At 39.1% G+C, this 12,351-nt stretch overlaps 1 non-coding gene across 1 annotated transcript; it reads left to right on the plus strand.

Annotated features, from left to right (window-relative positions):
• Nucleotides 1–7,838: 7,838 nt before the first annotated feature.
• LOC127116296 (small nucleolar RNA R71) lies at nucleotides 7,839–7,945 on the plus strand. Its single transcript, XR_007801251.1, has one exon. It is a non-coding gene; the product is annotated as a small nucleolar RNA R71 (small nucleolar RNA).
• Nucleotides 7,946–12,351: the final 4,406 nt, after the last annotated feature.

Raw genomic sequence — 12,351 nt, forward strand, 5'->3', positions numbered from 1 at the left:
CGCTTGGGACTTCTTGGTTATTCACCATAAGGTAACACCTTCCGCCTACCCTATTTTTGATTAAGCGGCTGGAGCGACAATAGCTTATATCCATAAATAGGGGTGGGAGAGCTTGTAAATTTTGAAGTCAGTCCCCTAGATTCAAACCAAGTGCTATGGAGGTTATTAATCCTCCAATCACGAAAGGTTGGCGGCCTCGAGCACATAGGGAGCGAATATGGTGAAATAAGAAGGAGGCAGCGTTTACCTTTGTATCCATTTCAAAGACGCAGTGGAGGAAGAATAATTCCTTTGCATTGACTTTACTGTTGTTGGGTCGGCCAAAAATGGTGTTTTACAGGATGCGAATAAAGTACCGGATGGTTGGGTTATGGATATGCGAAGCAAGTAGTACATCCCAGTTGTTGGTTTCTACACCGGATATTTTTCTAAAGAGGTCGAAGGCGTTTATGTGCCATTGGGAGTTCGGAGGGATCCTTGGGTGGACTTGGCCTTCTGTAGGGAATTGTAGCATGACACTCAATTGGTTTTGGGATAACGAGTACTCGGTGTTGAACATGCGGAAAGTGGCGGTATCGGTTAAGTACTCGTCGTCACCGGTTGGGGTGGAGTAGGAATAAGAACTTAAAAATTCTAAGGTGAGTGATGGATAGGTAGGTTGATTGTGTGTGCAAAGAAAGGTTAAATCATCAAGCCTAAGCATCCATTGCACTCCTTGAAGTAATCCTAATTCTTGTAAACAATTTAAATCAGGATACCTGGTAGAGACGACACCTCGTTGTTGAAATCGTTCGAATTGCTCTCGTTGATAATTATCATCTTCGGATCGGAAGATGATATTTCCGAATTGTTGGTTTTCCGCCATATTGATAAGTGGGTTGAAAGAAGGAGGAAGGATGAAAATGGATTTGTATGGAGAAATGTATGGTAGGTATTTATAGGAAAAGTTTTGGAAGTTGGAAGAGGAGTGGGTGAGAAAAATAAATGTGGATGAATGTGAGTAAATGGGTGAATGAATGGGGAAGGTAAAAAGTAGGGAGGTGTAACGGTCGTGTCCCCAACGGTTACTAACGTTCACCTATGCCGAAGCTGTCACGCTCGTGACAGAAGGTGTTACGGGTGTCACAGGCACTTGGTGTGACGACCGTGATGGCGTGTGTGACGCTCGTCACACAGTCAGCTTGCAACGGTCACTGCTTGCGTGGGTGCTTCATAATTGTTTTTATTATTTTATTTTATTTTGTTATTTTGTTCTGCTTATGTTTATTTTATTTTACTATTGCTATATTTTAGAAATACCATGTATTCTACTACTCATCATAGTGCATAAATATATTTTTCTCTAATAGGCTATGTATGTAGCATACAGTAAAGAGCACTATTGATAATTGTAGATATTGCATAAAATAAAATAAACCAATAATGCAATAGGTTCATAAAATAATCATAATGTAACATTGGAAGGAAAAAGCAAACATGCGAAAAAAAACAAATACTAATATTAAAAGTAATGTGAAACAAAACTATAAATAACCTAAACTAAAACTAATTAACTAAAAACTTCTAGCCACTTGCAGGATCTCTGGCCGGAGGAACAAAGGAATTCACACGGTGTAGCAACTCATGAAATTGATTAGTCATACTACTCATGTATCCCAGAAATTCATGTCCCATATTAGTTAACTCTTTTATGATGGCTTCTTGTTCTGACATCAAGGCTTGAATGGCGGTGTTATAATCAGTTCCGGGCATATGATGTCTAAGATCAGGTATAGCCGACTCTGCGGTCGGGATAGGATGAGGTGGAGAGGTAACATCATGGTATCCAGTAGGTGTCTGTGGGTCAGACTCAGCATAAGGAATTGGGTCGTCACAAATCTCATAGTCTTGGATGGATTCGGTAGATCTAACAAGGGAGGGTGTTCCGTTTAGGTTGTAGAGCCAGTTATTTCGGTTATGAACACTAGTCATTGGACTAGGCAAGGTGAATAGGCAAAGAACTTGGTTGTTAATTATAAGCTCAAACTCTTCAGGCCCGAGATTTCCTATAAACATAGTGTTGAAGAGGAAAGGTATACTCATAGGCGCAATGCCACAAAAAGGGCTCAAGTCGAGCATGGGTTGGCGCAATCCAATAGCATTAGCAATCATGGTTATCAAACCTCCTATTTGGATTGGTGCTCGGTCATCCTGAATAAGACGGTCAAAATTTGCCAACATATAAGTGGCACCATTCACTGGACGGTTTTGGGAAGCACAAAATATTATGAAGAGCTCATCACGTGATACTATGGTATTGTTTGATTTCTTCCCAAAGAGAGTGTGTGCTAGGATTTTGTGGAAATAGCGAAATGTTGGGTTATGGATGTTTCCAGAAAGAAACTCATGTTCCTTAGGGTCGTCATTTCTCGTCAAACTTCCCCAAAAATGTTCAAGTTCTCTATATTCAAAAAGGTCTTCTTGGCTCATGGTGAATGTATCAAAAGAGGTAGGGAACCCTAAAAGGTTAGTAAAGTCTTGAATGTTAAATTGATACTCCATGTTGAACATCCTGAACTGAATGAAACCTCTGCTTATTCCTTTTCCATGGCTGGGTAGGTAGATCAGGGAGCTAAGGAACTCTAGAGTTAGCCTCCGGTAAGTAACAAATTGTCTTCGAATAGGTGTGGTTTCCCACCCTATTTGACTTAGCAGATACATGACACTCTCTCTTAGTCCAAGGGCAGTCATTGCCCAATCATCAGCATAGAAACTTGGGTGCATCTCTCTCTCTGCTAGTTCTTCGAACTTTTGTTTCTGAGATTTCCCTCTGAATTTGATACCCATACGATCAATATGTCCCATCAGGTTAGTGTTAACTAAAGAAAAGAAAAACAAGAATTTAGTCAGGATTTGGCCAGATGCCGAAAGAAGAGAAGAAGAAAAGTTTTATAAAATAAAATTAATGAAGAATGAATACTAAATAAAATCAAAAAGAATATTCAAAGAAAAGATAGTATAAAAAATAGAAAAAAAGAAAATTGTGGGTTGTCTCCCACGAAGCGCTTTGTTTAATGTCGCAAGCTCGAAATAAAACTAGTAAATGTTAATATATAGATTTAGGAGACAATATGTCTAAGTGCAGGACTTGCGAGTCTTCATCGTTATCATCATAGTGATAATGTTTCAGACGCTGCCCGTTTACGATAAATGCTTCCATAGATTTTTCTTTAATTTCCACAGCTCCGCTAGGGAAAACATTAGTAACTTGGAAAGGGCCTGACCATCTAGAGCGTAGTTTTCCTGGGAATAACTTAAGTCTAGAGTTGAACAAAAGGACTGTATCGCCTTGTTTGAAAGTTTTCCTTGGTATGCGCTTATCATGCCATTTTTTCGTTCTTTCCTTGTAGATCCTGGCATTTTCGTATGCGTCCAGTCTAAGTTCTTCTAATTCGTTTATATCAAGGATTCGCTTTTCACCGGCGGTCTTATAGTTTAAATTTAAATTTTTAATAGCCCAATAGGCCTTATGTTCCAACTCTACCGGGAGGTGGCAAGATTTACCATAAATAAGCTTAAATGGGGTTGTTCCTATGGGAGTTTTGTAAGCGGTTCGATATGCCCATAAAGCCTCGGGTAATTTTGATGACCAGTCTTTCCTTGAGGTGGCGACTGTTTTTTCTAATATCTGTTTGATTTCTCTGTTGGACACTTCCACTTGTCCACTGGTTTGAGGATGGTAAGGTGTCACTACTCGATGTCTTACGCCATACTTAAACAGTAGTTTTTCGAGTATCTTAGATATGAAATGTGATCCACCATCACTGACGACTATTCTTGGGACACCAAATCTTGGGAAAATTATATTCTTAAAGAGTTTAGTTACCACTCGTGTGTCGTTTGTTGGAGAAGCTATAGCTTCAATCCATTTTGATACGTAGTCAACCGCCACGAGTATGTACTTGTTACCGAAAGAAGGTGGAAAAGGTCCCATGAAATCTATTCCCCACACGTCGAAAATCTCTACTTCCAAAATGCCTTTTTGTGGCATCTCGTCACGTCTAGATATGTTTCCTGTGCGTTGACATCTATCACATTTCTTGACAGCAGCATGCACATCCCTCCATATGTTTTGCCAATAAAGACCGACTTGTAGAATTTTAGAGCAGGTCTTGGATGTACTTGCGTGTCCACCATAAGGAGCGGAATGACAATGTCGGATTATATTTTCTATCTCTTCTTCAGGTATACACCGACGGAAAATACCATCGGGGCCTCTTTTGAAAAGTAAAGGGTCGTCCCAGTAATAATGTTTCAAGTCATGGAAGAATCGTTTCTTTTGCTGGTAGGATAAATTAAGTGGAACTATTCCGGCGGCTAAATAATTGACAAAGTCGGCGTACCATGGTGTAACGCATACAACCAAGGCGGCCTCTACTTGTTCATCAGCTCTATTTTCTTCCAAATTAGCTATAAGTTTATCGTACGAGAAGTCATCATTGATCGATGTTCTTTCCGGTTCCAGATTTTCAAGTCTAGAAAGGTGATCTGCCACTACGTTTTCAGTTCCTTTTTTATCTTTGATTTCCAAATCAAATTCTTGTAATAACAAGATCCACCTTAGGAGTCTAGGTTTAGCGTCCTTTTTTGTTACGAGGTACTTAATGGCAGCGTGGTCAGTGTAAATGATTATTTTAGCTCCGACCAAGTAAGAACAAAATTTATCTAGTGCAAACACTACTGCTAAAAGTTCTTTCTCGGTCGTGGCGTAAGTCATCTGCGCTTCATCTAGAGTTCTACTCGCATAATATATGACGTGAAGTTTTTTATCTTTTCGTTGTCCTAAGACAGCACCTACGACGTAGTCACTTGCGTCACACATTATTTCGAATGGTTCATTCCAATCCGGAGTCTGCATTATGGGCGCGAAGATCAATGCCTGTTTAGGTGTTTGAAATGCTTCTAAGCATTTACTGTTGAATATGAATTCAGAATCTTTCATTAATAGTCCGGTTAAAGGTTTAGTTATTTTAGAGAAATCTTTAATAAATCGTCGGTAAAAACCGGCATGTCCTAGGAAGCTTCGTACCTCTCTCACAGTTTTCGGAGGTTGAAGGTTTTCAATTATTTCTATTTTGGCTTTGTCTACTTCAATTCCTCTATTTGATATGATGTGTCCTAAAATAATTCCTTCTTGTACCATAAAGTGACATTTTTCCCAATTAAGTACTAGGTTTACTTTTACACATCGTTCTAGAACTCTTTCTAGGTTTTCAAGACATTCTTCGAAACTTTGTCCGCATACGGAAAAGTCATCCATAAAGACTTCCATGATGTTTTCGAGAAAATCGGCGAATATTGCCATCATGCACCTTTGGAAGGTTGCAGAAGCATTGCACAAGCCAAACGGCATTCGTCGGTAAGCGAAGGTACCAAAAGGACATGTGAACGTTGTCTTTTCTTGGTCATCAGGATGTATTGGTATTTGAAAGAAGCCTGAGTAGTCATCTAGATAACAGAAATGAGAATGTTTTGCTAATCGTTCTAACATCTGGTCTATGAAAGGTAAAGGAAAATGATCTTTTCGGGTTGCTTTGTTTAGTTTCCTATAGTCAATGCACATTCTCCATCCCGATTCGATTCGTTTGGTTATAGTTTCTCCTTTTTCATTTTCGATAACCGTTATACCTCCTTTCTTCGGTACTACGTGTACAGGGCTAACCCATTTGCTATCGGATATAGGATATATGATACCTGCCTCTAATAACTTCGTTACTTCCTTTTTCACTACCTCACTCAGGATCGGGTTTAGTCTCCTCTGATGTTCCCTAGAAGTTTTACAGTCTTCTTCTAGCATGATGCGATGCATACAAATAGAAGGACTTATCCCTTTAAGATCAGTGATTTTGTATCCTAGTGCGGTTGGATATTTTCTTAAGATATGTAGGAGTTTTTCGGTTTCGAGTTTTCCTAGGTCTGCATTAACTATCACTAGTCGTTCAAGTTCTAAGTCTAGGAATTCATATCTCATATTTTTGGGAAGTGTTTTCAGGTCGAGGGTTGGTTTCTTAAGGCATTCCGTAGGATCCGGTGTTATTGCTAAACAATGATTCATTCCGTCTTCTACACGATAGTCAGACAATTTGTCATTTTCTAATTCTGTTTCTTTTATGCATTCGTCGATGATATCCATGAAGTAACATGTGTCATCTATTGCAGGTGCTTTCAAAAATTGGGAAAGAATGAACTCAATTTTCTCTTCTCCTACTTCGAAAGTGAGTCGTCCTCGTTTTACGTCTATGATAGCTCCGGCTGTTGCTAAGAATGGTCTTCCCAATATAATGGGTGTAACTTCATCCTCTCTTATGTCCATAATTATAAAATCGGTTGGGATGTAGAATTGACCTATGCGCACGGGAACGTTTTCAAGAATTCCTACAGGATATCTTACGGAACGATCTGCTAATTGCACAGACATTTTAGTTGGTCTTAATTCTCCCATTTCCAGTTTCTTGCATATGGATAAAGGCATAACACTGATACCGGCTCCTAAATCGCATAGAGCTTTGTCTATGACGAATTTTCCTATGTGACAGGGTATAAAGAAACTACCAGGATCTTTAAGTTTAGGAGGCATATTCTGGATTATAGCGCTGCACTCAGCAGTGAGTGTAACGGTTTCGCTATCTTCAAGTTTCCTTTTATTAGAAAGAATTTCTTTTAAGAACTTAGCATATGAGGGCATCTGTGTAATAGCTTCTGTAAAAGGAATTGTGATGTTTAATTGTTTCAGTAGGTCAACAAATTTTTTAAATTGGCCCGCGTCTTTGGTTTTAATAAGCCTTTGAGGATAAGGGATAGGTTGTTTATAAGGCGGTGGAGGTACATAAGGTTCTTTCTTTTCTACGGTTTCCTTATTACTCTCATCCTTTTCCTTAGGTTTATTCTCTTCCTCAGTTGACTTTTTAGAGTTTTGGTTTTCAATCCTTGGATCAGATGGTCCTTCTACCTCTGTTCCACTTCTTAATATAATTGCATGAGCATGGCTTTTCGGGTTAGGTTGGGGCTGTCCATGAAATGTACCAGTAGGGGCAGCAGTAGGCGCTTGTTGTTGAGCTACCTGTGATATTTGTGTTTCCAGCATTTTGTTATGGATAGCCAGGGCATCTACTTTACTTGCTAGTTATTTTATCTGTTCGCTAGTGTGTATATTCTGGTTTAAGAAATCTTTATTGGTTTGCTGTTGAGAAGCTATGAAGTTCTCCATCATGATTTCCAAGTTGGATTTTCTAGGAACATTATTGTTAGGCGTAGATGGGGTCGGCTTTTGATATCCGGGAGGTATAGCTGGGGCTTGACTAGGAGCTTGTCCTGGTGCGTATAAAGCATTATTACTCTTGTATGAAAAATTAGGATGGTTCTTCCAGTTTGAGTTATAGGTATGCGAGTAGGGGTTTCCTTGAGCATAGTTCACTTGCTCTGCTTGGATTCCTGTTAGGAGTTGACAATCTGTAGGAGTGTGACCTTGGATTCCACAGACTTCGCAATTTTGAGTTACAGCAACCACGGTGGCTGGAGGTGATACATTTAAACTTTCAATTTTCTGGGCCAGAGCATCCACTTTTGCATTAACATGATCAAGGCTACTTATCTCGTACATGCCACTTTTCGTTTGAGGTTTCTCTACCATTGTTCGGTTGCTTCCCCACTAATAATGGTTTTGGGCCATGCTTTCAATAAGTTGATAAGCATCGGTGTAAGGTTTATCCATAAGCGCACCACCTGCGGCGGTGTTGATTGTTAACCTTGTGTTGTATAAGAGACCATTATAGAAGGTATGAATTACTAACCAATCCTCTAAACCATGGTGTGGACAAAGTCTCATCATGTCTTTGTATCTTTCCCAAGCTTCGAAAAGAGACTCGTTATCTTTCTGTTTAAATCCATTTATTTGGGCTCTCAACATAGCTGTTTTGCTTGGAGGAAAATATCGGGCAAGAAAGACTTTCTTCAACTCGTTCCATGTGGTGACTGAGTTGGAAGGAAGAGACTGAAGCCATCTTCTAGCTTTATCTCTTAACAAGAAAGGAAAGATACGAAGTCGAATTGCCTCTGAAGTGACACCATTAGCTTTAACAGTATCGGCGTATTGGACAAATACGGATAAATGAAGGTTTGGATCCTCGGTAGGATTTCCAGAGAATTGATTCTGTTGCACTGCTTGTAACAGCGAAGGTTTAAGTTCGAAGTTGTTTGCTTCGATTGCGGGTGGAGCAATACTCGAATGTGGCTCATCTTGCGATGGAGCGGCGTAATCTCGAAGAGCACGAGCTGGTTCTGCCATCTCGGGTATCGGCGAAGGAAGAAGATTTTTGAGATCGGGAACTTCGATTGGAGGAAGATTCTTTGCAGCACGATACTCCCGAATTCATCGTAAGACTCGGAGATATAGTTCAATGTCGTTGATTTGTAAGTAAAACGGTTCGCCTTGTGAGCGAGTGTGTGGCATACAAATCAACGAAAGAAAGAAATAAAAATTGCCTTAGTCTCTACAGTGTAACGGAAGAGTTACGATATCGACTAAATAAAAGTCCCCGGCAACGGCGCCAAAAACTTGATCGCGACTTTATGAGTCTATTGGGGTATTAACTGCAAGTGCAGAGTCTAATCGCGTAGTAATAAAAGATATCGATCCCACAGGGACTTATGAATCGATATACCGTTTTCTAAGGTTACTTCGTAAAGCTAAGGCGGATGATACTTTGTTGATTAAGGGAAAAAATAAAAATAAAATAAGATCTAGATTAAATATCAAATAAGTGGATATCGGTATGTAGTTCGTCGTAATTAGGGAATCAAATCTTCGTTGGTTTCGTAGTTTTAAAATAAATCTTTTCAGTAGACACTATTGATTAAAAGTCTTTTCTCAAACTCTCGCTCTGTTGAATAAACTATGACTTTATATTAACGTGCGCTGTCACTAATTAGTTAAGTCCAAAATCACTTTTTGAAAACAATAGAATCTATAGAAACTCTTTTTAAGAAAATACTAACCATTTAAACACCCTTGTCTCAAACTCTCGCTCTGTTGACTTAGATTATATAATTAAACATAAATGCTTAACTCTCGTCCTCACATTTAACCTTTAAAAATACTTTTTGAAAATGATTAGAATTTAATTAACTCTAAAAATTGCTTTCGCCCTGATTTAAAATTAATGTCCAATTTACACTGTCCAGTTAAAAGCTCAAACTTTCGTTCTATTGATTTTAACTTCTTTATGTCTTTTACTCTCGTACAAAAACTTTGGTGTTAATTCTGTAAATTGAGACCATAAAAAGAGTGATTGTATTTCTAAATAATTTTAAACCAACTTAGTTTCGGTTCCTTCATTCCGCTTACTTTACATACCGATATCTAAGTTTATTTAGCCAGACATGCTAAATAAGCCTGAACAATAATTATGCTTACATACAGCCATATCAGACAGACAATATAAATAAATAACAGTGCAGAGCATATATAAATTAAAACAATAAATTAAAGAACCTGTAAAAATAATAGAAATCTTGATTGTTATCTAACTTCGATGTTTGAACACTCCACCACAAGCCGGTTGGATTTGTTCTTCACAATCTTCGACCAGACAGTAAAATAAAGGCGAAGGAATAAAATACTATGATCTAACGTAAGGTTAGACCCAGTAAAAATTACACAATAGTTTCTGGTGTAGAAACTATTGTGAGAAAATTAATTGAATGCTTGAAAGATTGACTGGAAAAGAAAAGAAATAAAAATTGCTAGGAAAGTAAAGTGCGGAAAGAAAAAGGCAGTAAAATAAATGCAGTGCCGAAAATTGGAAAATTGAGAGAGATCCGAGAGAGCTGCAGGGTTGGATCCTTGGCTCTATTTATATTACTCCAATTTGTAACCGTTTCCCACAAATTCCTTCAGTAAGTAACCTTCACGCTTCAACGAGTCAAACGGAAGAATAGGCTCAACGTGCCTCTGTTGCGCGTCAAAAGCCAAAAATATAGGAGTGGAGTGTGACGCTCGTCACACCATGTGTTACGCTCGTAACACAAGGTAGCAGGGCGTGACGCTCATCACACCATGCGTGGCGCTCGTCACAGCTTCAGCGCTTAGGCACTTTTGGGCTGGGCTTTAGTGGAATTGTTTCTCATACTTTTTGCACCTCCTTTTCTTTGTTTTTCACGTATGCTTCAAATAATGTTGCCTGAAATAAATAGAAGGAAAATACCAAGTAATATCGAATAAAATGAAATAAATCGAATCAAATAATAATATAATTTAATTAAATCGAGTCCAAAAATGTGATATTATTTCATGTTATCAGCAAGTTGCTGTACAGAAGGAGCAGGAGAGGCAGACTTACCAGAAGACTCAAGCAGAGGAGCTGGAGGTCTTGATCCAGAGGATTCTCCTAGCTTAGCTTTCTTCTCCTGTGATGTCTTCTCAAAGGGACCTCTTTTATGTCTTACGAAGTTAGGAGCTTTATCTGGCAATTCGCTCAACCTGAATTCTGAGATATCCACTCCTTCATCCTTCAGACGTTGGAGATAGTGCAGGATTGCCTCTTTGGGTTCTTCCTTGGAGAACAGATATAGACCATGGGGAATTTTCCTCTGATCTTTCAAGGCGTCCCAAGAGGTGTCCAGAGTAGGTCTAACGTTGACCTTCTCCAGAATCCCCATGCTCTTCAGATTCCTGGAGTTCAGAGGCTTTCCAGTGTCTATTGCCATGCCGTCCATGAGCCTGAACTTTACCAGATGGTCCACGAGACCACTTTCTATCAGAACATCAGAGATGAGTCTTCCCAGAGGAATGTAATTTCTGGGCTTCATGTGATTTCTGGTTTCTCGTACAGAATCTCTGAGGTATTTGAAGAGAAGTGCTGGCAGGCAAAGCTTCAGACCTTTATGAATGCAATACATAATACATTTTTGATATGTATTGATGTAATTTGATGAATTTGACGCTGGGCGATGATGGATTATACCCAGAATGATTTTCAGCCAAACCCGGAGGTTTTAGAGTAGTTCCTTGTTCTTTGAGGGGTTCCCTTCTGCGTGTTGTTTGAAGATTGTTGGGTTGATTTCATGAGAAATGTATTTCGCCCTGGGATTGATGTTGTAAATTCTTCTTCCTCCATCTTTCTCCATGTTTAGAAGAGCAGCAATGGACTTCTCAATTATCACCATCTTTACTCCCAAGACATGGGAAACGATGAAGTGATCGTCAACGTCAGCAAATCTCCAGAATTCTTTAATGAGATTTGGGTAAACTGGACCGTAGAGGCGTTGAAAGTAGTTTCCCCAACCTTGTTTGCGAAGTTCTTTAGTGAGGTCGACGTCATTTCTTCTCATGTTCTCAAAGTCTACCAGAGATTCACACAGTACTTCCAGTTTGTCAAATGGCGTTGCAAGGTGAATATGGGGATCACGATCGAGAATGTGAGGCTCCTTGTATACTGGTGTTGTAACTACGCATGTAACAGTTGGAGTAGGGTTGTTTGTGCTATGAATTGGGTTGCTAGAATCCATTTGCTGAGAGTAGTTGAACACAGATTGTTGTTGAGTATCCATGGTGTTGATGAAGAACTGAGATGAAGATGAACTGCTTGCAGAAATGCCTTGAGAGAACTGGGGTTTAAAGAGTGAGTGAGAGTGAAATGTGTGCAAAGTGAGAAATGAGTGTTTAAATACCCAAAAATAGGGCGCATGCAAAATGACACGCAAATCAGAGTTTTAACACAAAAACCAAGTTAGCACGTTTAGAGGGAGAAATGATTATAGCTCATAAATGATGTCTAATCCCAACAGTTTGCACACTGCTCGAGGAGATCTCAAGAGTCTGTTCTTTGATTACTGCTGGACAGCTCTCTAGAAGTTCCAAAGTTAGACGCAAGTCACTCCACGTGTTTTGATTTATCTGATCTTCAGGGATATCAAACGATTGGTTCCTGGAGATTTCCAACTCAGATAACTTCTAACTGGGTAGAAGTATCAGAGTCAAAGGCAGAATCCATTTGTTTATGTCAGAGTCTCATTTAACCACCTCAGAGGCACATTTTATTCAGGGCAGTTTTGAATGTTCAGATTTTCTAAGATAAAGAGGAATCTATCTTCAGCTAAGGGTTTAGTGAATATATCTGCCCATTGATGATCTGTATCAATGAACTTCAATGTGACTATCCCTTTCTGAATATAGTCTCTGATAAAATGATGTTTTATTTCAATGTGCTTAGCTCTGGAGTGCAAAATGGGATTCTTACTTAAACAAATGGTAGCAGTATTATCACAAAAGATAGGGATGTTACTCTCGAAGATTTGCAGGTCTTCTAATTGATT

The sequence above is a fragment of the Lathyrus oleraceus genome, chromosome 1, assembly GCF_024323335.1.
Source record: "Lathyrus oleraceus cultivar Zhongwan6 chromosome 1, CAAS_Psat_ZW6_1.0, whole genome shotgun sequence".
NCBI lineage: Eukaryota > Viridiplantae > Streptophyta > Magnoliopsida > Fabales > Fabaceae > Lathyrus > Lathyrus oleraceus.